This window comes from Pristiophorus japonicus, chromosome 10 (genome assembly GCF_044704955.1).
Source record: "Pristiophorus japonicus isolate sPriJap1 chromosome 10, sPriJap1.hap1, whole genome shotgun sequence".
NCBI classification, from domain to species: Eukaryota; Metazoa; Chordata; class Chondrichthyes; family Pristiophoridae; genus Pristiophorus; species Pristiophorus japonicus.
The window spans coordinates 93,792,872-93,807,793 of NC_091986.1; the positions used below are offsets into that span (position 1 = coordinate 93,792,872).

At 43.2% G+C, this 14,922-nt stretch overlaps 1 protein-coding gene across 4 annotated transcripts in view; it reads right to left on the bottom strand.

Annotated features, from left to right (window-relative positions):
• birc2 (baculoviral IAP repeat containing 2) overlaps window positions 1-14,174 on the bottom strand; it is a 44,077-nt gene extending 29,903 nt beyond the window's left edge. Inside the window, exons 1-2 of one of the 4 annotated variants that reach the window (XM_070891902.1) lie at window positions 13,648-13,783; window positions 5,972-6,228 (exon numbers count right to left, since the gene is read on the bottom strand). The gene's annotated coding sequence lies outside the window, so the exon portion shown is untranslated. Of the gene's footprint in view, window positions 1-5,971; window positions 6,229-13,647; window positions 13,784-14,053 lie in introns of those variants that run through there. The other 3 variants (XM_070891903.1, XM_070891900.1, XM_070891901.1) reach the window with 3 other exon arrangements.
• Window positions 14,175-14,922: the final 748 nt, after the last annotated feature.

The window sequence follows — 14,922 nt, forward strand, 5'->3', positions numbered from 1 at the left end:
GAACATTATTCACCTCTGGGTGCTTTCCACTGCATTATTTCTGCCCTTTGATCATCTCTCTATGTGTAATCTTATTACTTTTAATCCCAATCGGACTCCCTTAAGGAGGAGAATATAGCATATTCTCCAGAATATATCCTACAGGTATATCAAGCCCCGTTAATTTTCTATTTGCATCTTTAGATTCTGTGCTCAAGTACAAGTTAAATGGATTGCTTACATTCATGGGGTATAGATAAAAAAAAATATCAAGCATTTTCTAAATCTCTGCTTCTCCATTAAAACCGGTTCAGTTCTAAGTTTCTTTCTTCATAACTTAGAGATGGCTCTTGGACTTGTTCCTTAAAATTACTAAACTTCACATAACTTTTTTTTTTAAAACATATTTTCAACATGAATCAAAGGAAGGCTGCTGAAGGTTGAGCTACATTAAATCATAGAATAGACCTCTTGCAATCAGGCTAGCCCAGCACCATTTTCTGACAAATTCCTCTAAATTTCTGACTCCCTCAAAAAAAAACTGCAGATACTTTCATACAAACACTATCCACATTTTTTTTTTAAATGTAGGGCTAACATTCACAGGTCTGCAACAAAGTTAAAAATACTCAATCCATAAACAGGGAGATAGCGACATAGGACACAACTCAACCTCGGCGGGGAGCGTAAAACAGCTGGCCATTATACACCTTGCACAATTTTCCTTTAAATTGATGTCCTCCCTCCCTTCCCCCTCCACCTTACCAGATCAAAGTCTACCTGGATGTGGGGAATGCAGAGAGGAAGAGGATTTTTTGTTCCCAAGTGGAGGCTGAGGAACCAGTTAACTCAGTTCTCATGTGTTCTTAAAAGATGTTTGACGAGTAACATACTTGATGTAGGCACTCCCTTCTACGGTGCTCAATACCGGCCACCACCAAGCCCTTTGGCCACCTACTCAATAGCACGTGGAAGGCCATGCCAGTCTCCCCAGGCAGTTGCAAGAGATGCAGCTCACTACAGGTGCTTCCCAGGACTCAGCTGTCACAAGGCAAGGACTACCACAACAAGGGACTGTTAGTCAACTTGTGCAACCAACCACCTCCCGTGACACTACCCTTCAGTTAAGTGTCTAGAAAAGCAATGACTAGGGCATTGGAAAACATGTCTAGGGACTGGACGTGCTTCCAGAGGAAAGACAGTGATAATTAGTGACTTATATGCAAGGTGTCCTAAAAAATAATTAAACAAGTATCCATATTTGCATTTTCCTTGTTGTGCAATGAGCTTATGTTTCCTGGAGGTCTGTTTGACCTGTGTGATCCAAGGACTGATGTTATCACACTGAGGGATTGGAACAGCCATAAAAGCTGAAATGCTGTGATGGAGGTTTAGTGATGGTAATTTCAAAAGAGAATGTCAACTAATAATCTTCTTGCATATTTCACTGGCAGCCAGGACAATGGCCTTTTCTAAAGCAAGTTTTCAGATTTTGGCTCCCAGCTGCCTCTCACCTTAGCAGCTAGACCTTTTCCCTCCAGGGATTCCAATTCTTTTTGAAATGCAATGGTATCTAGGGTAGCGGTTCTCAAACTGGGACCCGTTTCCAGGGTCTGCGAAATAATGAGTACTGAGCAGGTCCAGCATTATAGGATATGTGGCTGCCACACTCCACTCCTGGCTTGCACTAAGCCCATCCCCGGTCTATATAATATATGCGTGTACAGTATATACAAATCAGAGGGTTGGTTTGTTCCATTTTTTTTTCCTGAGTTTTTATTTCTGCGACGGTGGATCTTGTATTACGACAAATATTGATTGATGGCAGGTTCCCGAATCAATCACACATTTGGTTTGGAACTTAATTTGATTGTATATTTTATACAATATGGGTATTAAAAAGTGGAACATCTATTATCTGCATTTATGATTGACTGCCAAAATCTCCATGGTACAAAACCTTACATAAGACATCAAAATTACATGATTTTTTTCTAATTTGTATCATACTTGGTTTTATTTTCCAGCATAGGGATGTACCTTATGTGCAAGACTGCAACATGTGGACTCAACATTTTACCAATTTGCAGTCAAGAGCAAATAATGAAGGTTTCACTGGATGTATGGGTATAATATAATACTGGATGTTTTTCTTGCATTGTGTGTGAAAGTTGTGTGTATAATTACATGCATACAATCACTTATAAAAGTGTTAGACCAGTGAATGTTTAAAAATGTAGAGACATTGAAGTTGAGAACATGGGAATTGTATAGGGACAGTATAAGCTAACAAAGAATTCATGGAGGAATAGCCATGACATCTCAAACTCGAGACTGCGAAATGTTACAACACTAACACATATTGAAACAAAACCCACAGCTTGCAAAAAAAACCTCAAGATCTTAATGTTTCAGGTTAATAACATGATTTAATAACAGAAGGTCTTTGTTTAAAATCAGACCATACTTAGGTCAACTTATGAGTGGACAAAGGGAAAGAGGGATCAAAAGGGATAGGCTGAACTAGGATGTCACTCTAGCCCTATCTTGTTATCTTTTGCCGAAAATGTATAACCGCCGTCCCTTTACAATGTAACGTCACCTTGTCCGTAGGAAGTGTGTACGCTCTATCAAGAGAGTATTCCTTTTGTCTGATAAGGTCCCCGATCGGGATTTGCTTTTTAAATAAAAGCTTGCTTTGTTTAAAGCACAATCGGTATTCGACTCAGTGATTTCACTGAACCAGATTGAGGTAAAAGAATCCAGGAATCAACAGACCAACACTATGGGCACATTTATAATCAATTCAGGAAGACCTGATTAGTAAATGGATACTTTAACACTAATGAGTGCATTATTTAAATGAGCATACACATACTTTCTGGTCCTGTCTAAGAGCTGAATAAATGTAGCTGAACACAGAACAAGTCTTAGCTACCACACTGCAATTACAGAACACAAGTAGTGACTAAACCAAGGTATACAAGTGCAAATACAGTTTACAGGTATGTGGAAAAAAAAAAGTTTTTTTTAAAAATTCATTCCGGGATGTGGGAGTCGCTGGCAAGGCCAGCATTTATTGCTGAAGATGGTTGCAAATGCTTCAACCATGTCTTTTACACTCATGTGCTGGGCTCCACCATCATTGAGGATGGGGATATTCATGGAGCCTCCTCCTTCAGTTAGTTGTTTAATTGTCCACTACTATTCACAACTGGATGTGGCAGGACTGCAGAGCTTTGATCTGATCCGTTGATTGTGGGATCGCTTAGCTCTGTTTGTATCATGCTGCTTCCGCTGCTTAGCATGTAGTCCTGTGTTGCAGCTTCCCCAGGCTGGTACCTCATTTTTAAGTATGCCTGGTGCTGCTCCCGGCATGTTCTTCTGCACTCATTGAACCAGGGTTGGTCCCCTGGCTTGATGGTAATGGTAGAGTGAGGGATATGCCGGGCCATGAGGTTACAGATTGTGTTGGAATACAATTCTGCTGCTGCTGATGGCCCACAGCGCCTCATGGATGCCAAATTTGGAGCAGCTAGATCTGTTCTGAATCTATTCCATTTAGCACGGTGGTAGTGCTACACAACACAATGGGGGGGGGGGGGGGGGGTGGGTGTCTTCAGTGTGAGGATGGGACTTCATCTCCACCAAGACTGTGCAGTGATGAATGCTACTAATGCAGTCATGGACAGATGCATCTGCAACAGATAGATTGGGGAGGAGGAGGTCAAGTAGGTTTTTCCCTTGTGTTGGTTCTCTCACCAGTCTGGCAGCTATGTCCTTCAGAACTCACTCGGTCAGTAGTGGTGCTTCCAAGCCACTCTTGGACATTCAAGTCCCCACCCAAAGTACATTCTGTGCCCTTGCTATCTTCAGTGCTTCTTCCAAGTGGTGTTCAACATGGAGGAATACTGATTCATCAGCTGAGGAAGGGCAGTAGATGGTAATCAGCAGGAGGTTTCCTTGCCCATGCCATGCTTGACCTGAAGCCATGAGACTTCATGGGGTCCAGAGTCAATGTTGAGGACTCCCAGAGCAACTCCCTCCCAACTGTATACTACTGTACCACCACCTCAGGTGGGTCTGTCCTGCTGGTGGGACAGGACATACCCAGGGATGGTGATGGAGGAGTCTGGGACATTGACTGAAAACTATGATTCTGTGAGTATGACTGTCAAGCTATTGTTTGCTTAGTCTGTGGGACAGCTGTCCCAAATTTGGCACCCAGATGTTAGCGAGGAGGACTTTGCAGGGTGATCAGCTGGGAGTACAGTCGTCGTGTCCGAAGCTGGTGTCACGGTCGATACTGGGTAGTCTGTCCGGTTTTCTTATTATTGTAGCTGGTTTGTTACAACTTAGTGGCTTGCTAGGCCATCAGAGGGCAGTTAAGAGTCATAAGAATATAAATGGAGCAGGAGGCATCCATTTAGCCCCGCGAGCCTGCTCCGCATTCAATAAGATTATGGCTGATCTGATCTTGGGCTCAGCGCCACATCCTGCCCACTTCCCATAACCCTTTACTCCCTTATCATTCAAAAATCTGTCTATCTCCACCTTAAATATATTCAATGACCCAGCATCCATAACTCTCTGTGGCAGAGAATTCCACAGATTTCTGACCCTCAGAAGAAATTCCTCCTCATCTCAGTTCTAACTGGGCAACCCCTTATTCTTAAATTGTGTCCCTCAGTTCTCGATTCCCCCACAAGTGAAAACATCCTTTGTGCATCTACCTTGTCAAACCCCTCGGTATCTTGTGTGTTTCAATAAGATCACCTCATTCTTCCAAACTCCAATGAGTTAAGGCCCAACCTTTCTTCATAAGTCAACCCCTTTATCAGGAATCAACCTAATGAATCTTCTCTGAACTGCTTCCAATGCAAATATATCTCTCCTTAAATAAAAAGAGACCAAAACTGTATGCAGTACTCTCGATGTGGTCTCACCAATAACCTGTACAGGTGTAGCAAGACTTCCCTGGAGTCATCCACATTGCTGTGGGTCTGGAGTCACATAAAGGCCAGATCAGGTAAAGACAGGAGATTTCCATCCCTGAAGGGCATTAGTGAACCTGATGGGTTTTTCCAACAATCCGGTAGCTTCATGGTCACCATTACTGACACTAGCTTTTTAATTCCAGATTTATTTAATTAACTGAATTTAAATTCCACAGCTGTCAGTGGGATTTAAACTCATGTCTTCAGATTATTAGTCCAGGCCTCTGGATTACTAGTCCCGTAACTTAACCACTATGCTACTGTTCCCGACCATTTTAAAAGTTTATACAAGTCGTTAGTATTACTATCATTTAGGTGGGGTGGGGGGAGGGAGGCAGTGATTAATAATCCATTTGAAATGGTGTTCTTCAGCCAAAAATAAAATCCCAACAGTTCTCTAAATTACCACGACGGTGGCTGAATTTGTATTTCTGTACCAATGTCTAGTTGCTTCAAGTGAAGGTCAAGAACCATGCCTTGTCCCTCCAGAATCCTTCCCAAATCTACCATCTTTCCTGACTAGAGCTGGTAAGCTTGACTGCCTCAAGGCAAAACTTCCAGAAAACAGGACATTCATGTCACTGCTGTTGGTCACAAACTATTTGAACATTCAGGTGTGGAATCCATTTTCATTAAAAAAAAGTGCAATGGGTTCATAAGGGCCCACACAGAAACTTGAACTTTGGGGAATTTAGCAACATTGTAGACCTGAATGGCACTTTAATGTTGCTGGATAGTGTGATTCCAAAATGGATAAATTCTCCAGCTTTCCTAAAGGGAACATTCATTATCTGATGAATGCAGGACCAGACGGCACCCTCGGTTGTACAGGCCACTGTTGTAGTCTGGTGACATAAATGTGATACTCATTTTGACTGCCAGTGGCAGAGCAGTTTGAGCACTTGATCTGGGTGCAGAAGCGGACGTGGGTTGTCCAACAACAATTTGCATTATATAGTGCCTTTAAGCTTTGGCTCAAGTGGTAGTATTCTCACCTCAGAGTTAGAAGATTGGAGTTTCAAATCCCACTCGAGACTTGAGCACGAATTCTAGGTTGACACTTAGTGCAGTATTGAGGGAGTGCCACGCTGTCAGAGGTGTCGTCTTTCGGATGAGACATTCCAACCAAGGTCCCGTCTGCCCTCTCAGGTGGGCATCAAAGATCCAGCGGCACTAATTGCAAAGAAGAGCAGGGGAGTTCTCCCCGATGTCCTGGCCGTTATTTGTCCCTCAAGCAACTTCACGAAAAAACCTACGTGGTCATTATCACATTACAGTTTGTGGGACCTTGCTGCGCACAATTTAGCTGCTGCGCTTCAGATGTTACAACAGTGACTAAATTTCTAAAAAGTAATTAACTGGCTGTAAAGCACTAGGGTACATCGAGGTCATGAAAGACACTTATATAAATGCAAATTCTCTCCTTAAATGTAGTAAAACATTCCAAGGTGCTTCACTGGAGCAGTAACAAAATTTGACTGAGCCATACAAGGAGTAATTAGGACCAAATGGTAGGTAGGTTTTAAGGAGTGTCTTAAGGAGGGGAGAGCTAGAGGTTTAGGGAGGGGATTCCAGAGCTTAGGGTCTAGCAGTTGAAGGCACAGCTGCCAATAGTGAAGCAATGAAAATCAGGGATGCACAAGAGACAGAATTGGAGGAGCGTAGAGATCTGTGGATTGTAGGGCTGCAGGAGGTGAGATAGGGATGGGCTAGACCATGGAGTCACATCTATTCACTCATGCCCTCCCAAGAGCTCCAGGATCAATATACAGGATCCCACTGACTGCTGCAGGGGTATTCAACATTTAGGAAGGATAGGGAGAGAGGAAAAGGAGGCAGGGTGGCATTGCTGGTTAAAGAGGAAATTAATGCAATAGTAAGGAGGGACATTAGCCTGGATGATGTGGAATCGGTATGGGTGGAGCTGCAGAATACCAAAGGGCAGAAAACGCTAGTGGGAGTTGTGTACAGACCACCAAACAGTAGTAGTGAGGTTGTGGACAGCATCAAACAAGAAATAAGGGATGCGTGCAATAAAGGTATAGCAGTTATCATGGGCGACTTTAATCTACATATTGATTGGGCTAACCAAACTGCTGACAATGCAGTGGAGGAGGATTTCCTGGAGTGTACTGGGATGGTTTTCTAGACCAATTTGTCGAGGAACCAACTAGGGAGCTGGCCATCCTAGACTGGGTGATGTGTAATGAGAAGGGACTAATTAGCAATCTTGTTGTGCGAGGCCTCTTGGGGAAGAGTGATCATAATAATGGTAGAATTCTTCATTATGATGGAGAGTGGCACAGTTAATTCGGAAACGAGGGTCCTGAACTTAATGAAAGGGAACTTTGACAGTATGAGGCATGAATTGGCTAGAATAGACTGGCAAAGGATACTTAAAGGGTTGACGATGGATAAGCAATGGCAAACATTTAAAGATCACATGGATGAACTTCAGCAATTGTACATCTCTGTCTGGAGTAAAAATAAAATGGGGAAGGTGGCTCAACCGTGGCTAACAAGGGAAATTAAGGATAGTGTTAAAGCCAAGGAAGAGGCATATAAATTGGCTAGAAAAAGTAACAAACCTGAGGACTGGGTGAAATTTAGAATTCAACAGAGGAGGACTAAGGGTTTAATTAAGAGGGGGAATAGAAGAGTACAAGAGGAAGCTTGCAGGGAACATAAAAACTGACTGCAAAAGCTTCTATAAATATGTGAAGAGAAAAAGATTAGTGAAGACAAATGTAGGTCCTTTGCAGTTGGATTCAGGTGAATTTATGATGGGGAACAAAGAAATGGCAGACCAACTGAACAAATACTTTGGTTCTGTCTTCACGAAGGAAAACACAAATAACCTTCCGAATGTACTAGGGGACAGTGGGTCTAGTGAGAAGGAAGAACTGAAGAATATCGTTATTAGGTGGGAAATTGTGTTAGGGAAATTGATGGGATTGAAGGCCGATAAATCCCCAGGGCCTGATAGTCTGCTTCCCAGAGTACTTAAGGAAGTGGCCCTAGAAATAATGGATGCATTGGTGATCATTTTCCAACAGTCTATCGACTCTGGATCAGTTCCTATGGACTGGAGCGTAGCTAATGTAACACCACTTTTTAAAAAAGGAGGGAGAGAAAACGGGTAATCATAGACTGGTTAGCCTGACATCAGTAGTGGGGAAAATGTTGGAATCAATCATTAAGGATGAAATAACAGCATATTTGGAAAGCAGCGACAGGATCGGTCCAAGTCAGCATGGATTTATGAAAGGGAAATCATGCTTGACGAATCTTCTGGAATTTTGAGGATGTAACTAGTAGAGCGGACAAGAGAGAACCAGTGGATGTGGTGTATTTGGACTTTCAAAAGGCTTTTGACAAGGTCCCGCACAAGAGATTGGTGTGCAAAATCCAAGCGCATGGTATTGGGGGTAATGTACTGACGTGGATAGAGAACTGGTTGGCAGACAGGAAGCAGAGAGTCGGGATAAATGGGTCCTTTTCAGAATGGCAGTCAGTGACTAGTGGAGTGCCGCAGGGCTCAGTGCTGGGACCCCAGCTCTTTACAATATACATTAACGATTTGGATGAAGGAATTGAGTGCAATATCGCCAAGTTTGCAGATGACACCAAACTGTGTGGCGGTGTGAGCTGTGAGTCTGCAGGGTGACTTGGACAGGTTTGGTGAGTGGACAAATGCATGGCAGATGCAGTATAATGTGGATAAATGTGAGGTTATCCATTTTGGGGGCAAAAACACGAAGGCAGAATATTATCTGAATGGCGGCAGATTAGGAAAAGGGAAGGTGCAACAAGACCTGGGCGTCATGGTTCATCAGTCATTGAAGGTTGGCATGCAAGTACAGCAGGTGGTGAAGACGGCAAATGGTATACAGGCCTTCATAGCTAGGGGATTTGAATGTAGGAGCAGGGAAGTCTTACTGCAGTTGTGCAGGGACTTAGTGAGGCCTCACCTGGAATAGTGTGTTCAGTTTTGGTCTCCTAATCTGAGGAAGGACATTCTTGCTATTGAGGGAGTGCAGCGAGGTTCACCAGACTAATTCCAGGGATGGCTGGACTGACATGAGGAGAGACTGGATCAAATGGGCGTTTATTCACTGGAGTTTAGAAGGATGAGAGGGGATCTCATAGAAACGTATAAGATTCTGACGGGACTGGACAGGTTAGATGCGGGAAGAATGTTCCCGATGTTGGGGAAGTCCAGAACCAGGGGACACAGTCTAAGGATAAGAGGTAAGCCATTTAGGACTGAGATGAGGAGAAACTTCTTCAATCAGAGTTGTTGTTCGGTGGAATTCCCTGCCGCAGAGTGGTGTTGATGCCAGATCATTGGATATAGTCAAGAGGGAGTTAGATATGGCCCTTATGGCTAAGGGGATCAAGGGGTATGGAGAAAAAGCAGGAAAGGGGTACATTGGGAATGATTAGCCATGATCTTATTGAATGGCGGTGTGGGCTCAAGGGGCCGAATGGCCTACTCCTACACCTATTTTCTATGTGCACATATTTCAATCCCTGGTAGCCATACAATTCTGGTTACAATTATTGTCTATTGCTAGCTGCGCTGGGGTGGTTGTGGTGGATTATATTCTTTAAATGCTGTTGTCTTTGAGGTGATGGTGATCACACCAGGATGTGGGATAGAAAATTATTGTATCTGCAAATGAGTGGCTTGCTAGGCTGTTTCAGAGGGCAATCACAAATGTGTGGATGAGGAAATGACCACAAGATGAATAAAGGGGAACCAGTGGATGTGGTGTATTTGGACTTCCAGAAGGCATTTGACAAGGTGCCACATAAAAGGTTACTGCACAAGATAAAAGTTCACAGGGTTGGGGGCAATATAGATTAGCATGGATAGAGGATTTGCTAACTAGCAGAACGTAGGGATAAATGGTTCATTCTCGAGTTGGCGATCAGCAACCAGTGGGATGCCGCAGGGATCAGTGCTGGGATCTCAACTATTTACAATCTATATTAACAACTTGGAGGAAAGGACCGAGTGTAACGTAGTCAAGTTTGCACACGGCAGAAGGAAAAGCAATGTGCGAGGACACAAAATTTGCAAAAGGACATAAACAGGCAAAAATTTGGCAGATGGGAGTATAATGTTGGAAAGTGTGAGGTCATGCACTTTGACAGAAAAAAAAAATCAAAGAGCAAGTTATTATTTAAATGGAGAAAGATTGCAAAGTGCTGCAGTATAACAGGACCTGGGGATACTTGTGCATGAAACACAAAAGGTTAGTATACAGCAAGAAATCAGGAAGGCAAATGGAATGTTGGCCTTTATTGCAAGGGGGATAGAGTATAAAAGCAGAGAAGTCCTGCTACAACTGTATAGGGTATTGGTGAGGCCACACCTGGAATACTGCGTGCAGTTTTGGTTTCCATATTTACAAAAGGATATACTTGCTTTGGAGGCAGTTCAGAGAAGGTTCACAAGGTTGATTCCAGAGATGAGGGGGTTGACTTATGAGGAAAGGTCGAGCAGATTGGGCCTATACTCATTGGAATTCAGAAGAATGAAAAGGTGATCTTATCGAAACATAAGATTATGAGGGGGCTTGGCAAGGTGGATGCAGAGAGGATGTTTTTTCCACTGATAGGGGAGACTAGAACTAGAGGGCATAATCTTAGAATAAGGGGCCACCCATTTAAAACTAAGGAGAAATTTCTTGAGGGTTGTAGATCTGTGGAATCACTGCTTCAGAGAGCTGTGCAAGCTGGGACACTGAATACATTAAAGACAGAAATAGACAGTTTCTTAAACGATAAGGGAATCAGGGGTTATGGAAAGCAGGCAGGGAAGTGGACCCGAGCCCATGATCGGATCAGCCATGATCTTATTAAATGGCGGAGCAGGCGCAAGGGTCCATATGGTCTTCGCCTGTTCCTATTTCTTATGTTCTTATGCGAAGGCCAGCACAGGCAAGTCCATTAGGTTCCTTTTCCTGAAGGGATTAATGAACAAGTTCGGTTTTTAAAGCAATCTAACAGCTTTCATGATAATCTTTTTCTGGTACAAGCACACATTAGTACCATCTTTATTGAATTCATTTCCACAATGTATCTGTAAATCTCAACTTCAAAGAAATTAAAAGGTATTAAAAACAGGAAATTGCTTCAGTTAATCAATTCTGATGACTCACTTAACTCTGCTCAAGAAATGTGTTTCACTTTACATCTGAACAATATTGAAAGCAGTACTGAAGCAAAAATCTGTAATTTTGATCAGTAACCAGAGCATTGTGCTTTCAAATTGAAAGGATGTAATATTTCTTCAGGGGAAGTGTTTACCAAGGGCTTTTAGTCCATTACATACTTTTCTCGACATACTGTATTTAGGTTTACAAGCTTATGGCCTGGCTAACAAGTCAAAGGGATATATGTTATTTTATAGTAGAAAGATTAAAAGATTATAACACATAATGCTCAATGTCCAGATATATACTGACAACACCTAGATCTACCTCTCCACCATCGCCTCTGTGTAGTCAGAGTGTTTGTCCGACAACCAGTCCTGGATAAACCGCAATTTCTTCCAGTCAAACATTGTGAAGACTGAAGCCATTGTCCTCAGATCTGTCTCAAACTCTCTACCCTCGCCACTGATTCCAACCCCTTCCCCAGACATTGTTTTATTCATTGCGAGAGGGATGGAGTACAAAAGCAGGGAGGTCCTGCTGCAACTGTATAGGGTATTGGTAAGGCCGCATCTGGAGTACTGCGTGCAGTTTTGGTCACCTTACTTAAGGAAGGATATACTGGCTTTAGAGGGGGTACAGAGACGATTCACTAGGCTGATTCCAGAGATGAGGGGGTTACCTTATGATGATAGATTGAGTAGACTGGGTCTTTACTCGTTGGAGTTCAGAAGGATGAGGGGTGATCTTATAGAAACATTTAAAATAATGAAAGGGATAGACAAGATAGAGGCGGAGAGGTTGCTTCCACTGGTCGGGGAGACTAGAACTAGGGGGCACAGCCTCAAAATATGGGGGAGCCAATTTAAAACCGAGTTGAGAAGGAACTTCTTCTCCCAGAGGGTTGTGAATCTGTGGAATTCTCTGCCCAAGGAAGCAGTTGAGGCTAGCTCATTGAATGTATTCAAGTCACAGATAGATAGATTTTTAACCAATAAGGGAATTAAGGGTTACAGGGAGCGGGCGGGTAAGTGGAGCTGAGTCCATGGCCAGATCAGCCATGATCTTATTGAATGGCGGAGCTGGCTCGAGGGGCTAGATGGCCTACTCCTGTTCCCAATTCTTATGTTTTCGGCTGAACCAGACTGTTCACAATCTTGGCATCCAATTTGACCCAGAGCTGAGCTTCCAACCCCATATACACTATGCCGTAAAGACTGCACATAGCTCCGTAACACTGACTGTCACAACGCTTCTAAACCATCATCCTCACCTCTAGACTTAACTATTTCATCCAAAGCTCTCTAGCTGGGCTCACATCCTCCACAAACTTCAGCACATGCAAAGCTCCACTGCCCATGCGCTATTTTGCAACAAGTTCAGCTCACCCACCATTCCAGTCCTTGCAGACCTACCCTGTCTCCCAGTCCCCATTGTCCTCCTGTCTGACATTGTGGGTTTTCCCAATTAAAAGCTGGTGAGCCAGCTGCACAGGCTATTTCCACATCGCTGCCTGGCTGCGCAGATTATTGGGAACATTGGCACCCAGGCATTTAATTTACTAAGAAGCTGACTCGTGTACACCAATAAAACTATTAAATGGTTCAATAGTTTTTAAAATAAATTCAGTGATTTTAAAATCAGGTTACTCACAGGTACAGGACTGGACAGCCTTATTAAAAATGTTTATTTCTGTGATAACCAATTTTCAGCTGTACCAATAAAACAGCACCAGGTTACCACTCTTAAATATATCAAGGAAAGAAACTATTACATCCAATTACACCACCCAATTGGACTGGTTCATGGAAGATTTTACATTTGTAATTATGCAAATGAATTTTAGCAGAAACAAAATGTCACCGAACCACCTCAAGTGCAGTTTCCTGATTGTGCCCAAAGCAGAAACTACCCCTTGACATGTTCAAGTACTGCCATCTTGAAACTGCACTAACACATTCTTTCCCCCTCCTTTTGCCAAGCCCAATTCCATTTAAGTTGACTGTAGAAGTTAATTATACTGAAATGAATATACTGATTAGCCGCTTGGTAAAAGCTCAAGGATTTACTACCATACCCATCTATCTAGACCAGTATCTTAAAGCATAAATGTTACATTAGTTTTATGTATTTAAAATGCATTTTCAGCAAACTGAAAGTTGGGATTAATTACCTTAATTTTTCGTGCAACACTTACAGACCGCTGCAAAATCTCTGTTTAAAAATTGGTACACGTTATTGTGAAAATGAGTAGCTGTTCAAAAAGATTTATAACTGGCCTACTTGTGAATTCAACTGAGTTTCAAACTTAACTTCCTTTCCGGCAGCCCTTATACTGTTATTTGAAAGATCAACGTCTCCTATCATTACCCTCGCTCCCACCCCCACACAAAAGATCAAAACAGATGCAGTGCAGTATTTCGCACAAGGTGCGCACTAAGTCTCCAGATCCCCCAAAAAACAGCGCAGACAAAAGAACTGAAATATTTAAGACTTGAATGTCTTACCTGAACTGTGACAGTTGGCCCCTTTTTACCACCCTGGTTAGTAAAACGAAAGCGCAAAGTGTTTTTTTTCCAGTCAAGAGTACGGTCAACCCTTCAGGGCAGGGAAGGGTGTCGTCAGCAAATTATAGTTCGTGTTCTTTCTGACTCAGGAACCACCCGCGACGTGTCGGGATGAGTCAGACCGAGAGGCACCTAACCGCAGGAGGCAGCGGCCTTTCAGAGCAGCAGCCTGCAGCCCGAGGCCTAATAAGGTAATGGCGCATTGCACAACCGGGCGGGGCAGCCAATTCCGATCAACACTCAGCGCTGAGTCACCAACAGCCAGCCACCCTCTCCTCGACATTTATAAATACAATCCATTAATAAAATCCAAATCTTTCTTGACTCCCCATGAATCATCACTTACCCGGTTCAGGAGATTCGCTCGGTTTGCGACTCCTGGAAGCATAAAGCTTCCCTCCGCAGTGCGGCCGCTGCCACAATTCCTCCGCTCAGTGACTCGGTTCAACCCGTAAACAAACCGTCGCCCCTAATCTCTGCCTTCCCATTGGTCCATTTGATTATAAACCTGGCAACTGCCGATTGGCCGTTAGATAGGGACTTTCCGCAAAGTCTCGTCAACCCATGACAGACATTCAATTTTCTTCTTGTGTTCACTTCTACTTTATTTTTCGAGTGATTATTTTCTTATATGAGCCTTTAAAAGTGAACAGCGTTTGCAACCATCTTCAGCCAGATAAGTGCTGACTGTATGATCCTTCTCCAATATTGCTAACCCCATCGTCTCCTAAATCAAGAGACAAACTCTAAAATAGGTGGTGGGTGGGGTGGCTTGACCTATCCACCTCCACGGAGGTGTGTGGGGGGCCTGACCCATCCACCTCCATGGCACGAACCTGATATTGCAGTACTTCCAGGAACGGTGCAGTGGCTCTAGGCCTTTTGGCTAAGAGCATTGGCGCAGAATGATCCTTGATGTGTGCAAGGTGACCTCTGGCGTTTGTAATCTGACAAGATGATCTGACAAAGAATTGGAAAGATTGGCAACGAATAAATAAAAAAAAAAGAGACAAACTCTTAAAAATCAAGAAATTTGGTATAAAAATCATGAGTTGCTATTTTTCCCTCAACCAACCCCTCACTGACCTTTGCTCCCAGACAGGGAACGCATTCAGCGGTCATGAACCCCTCGAGCCTCAATTTTTTTCTATTCGTTCATGGGATGTAGGCGTCGCTGGCAAGGCCAGCATTTATTGCCCATCCCTAATAGCTCTT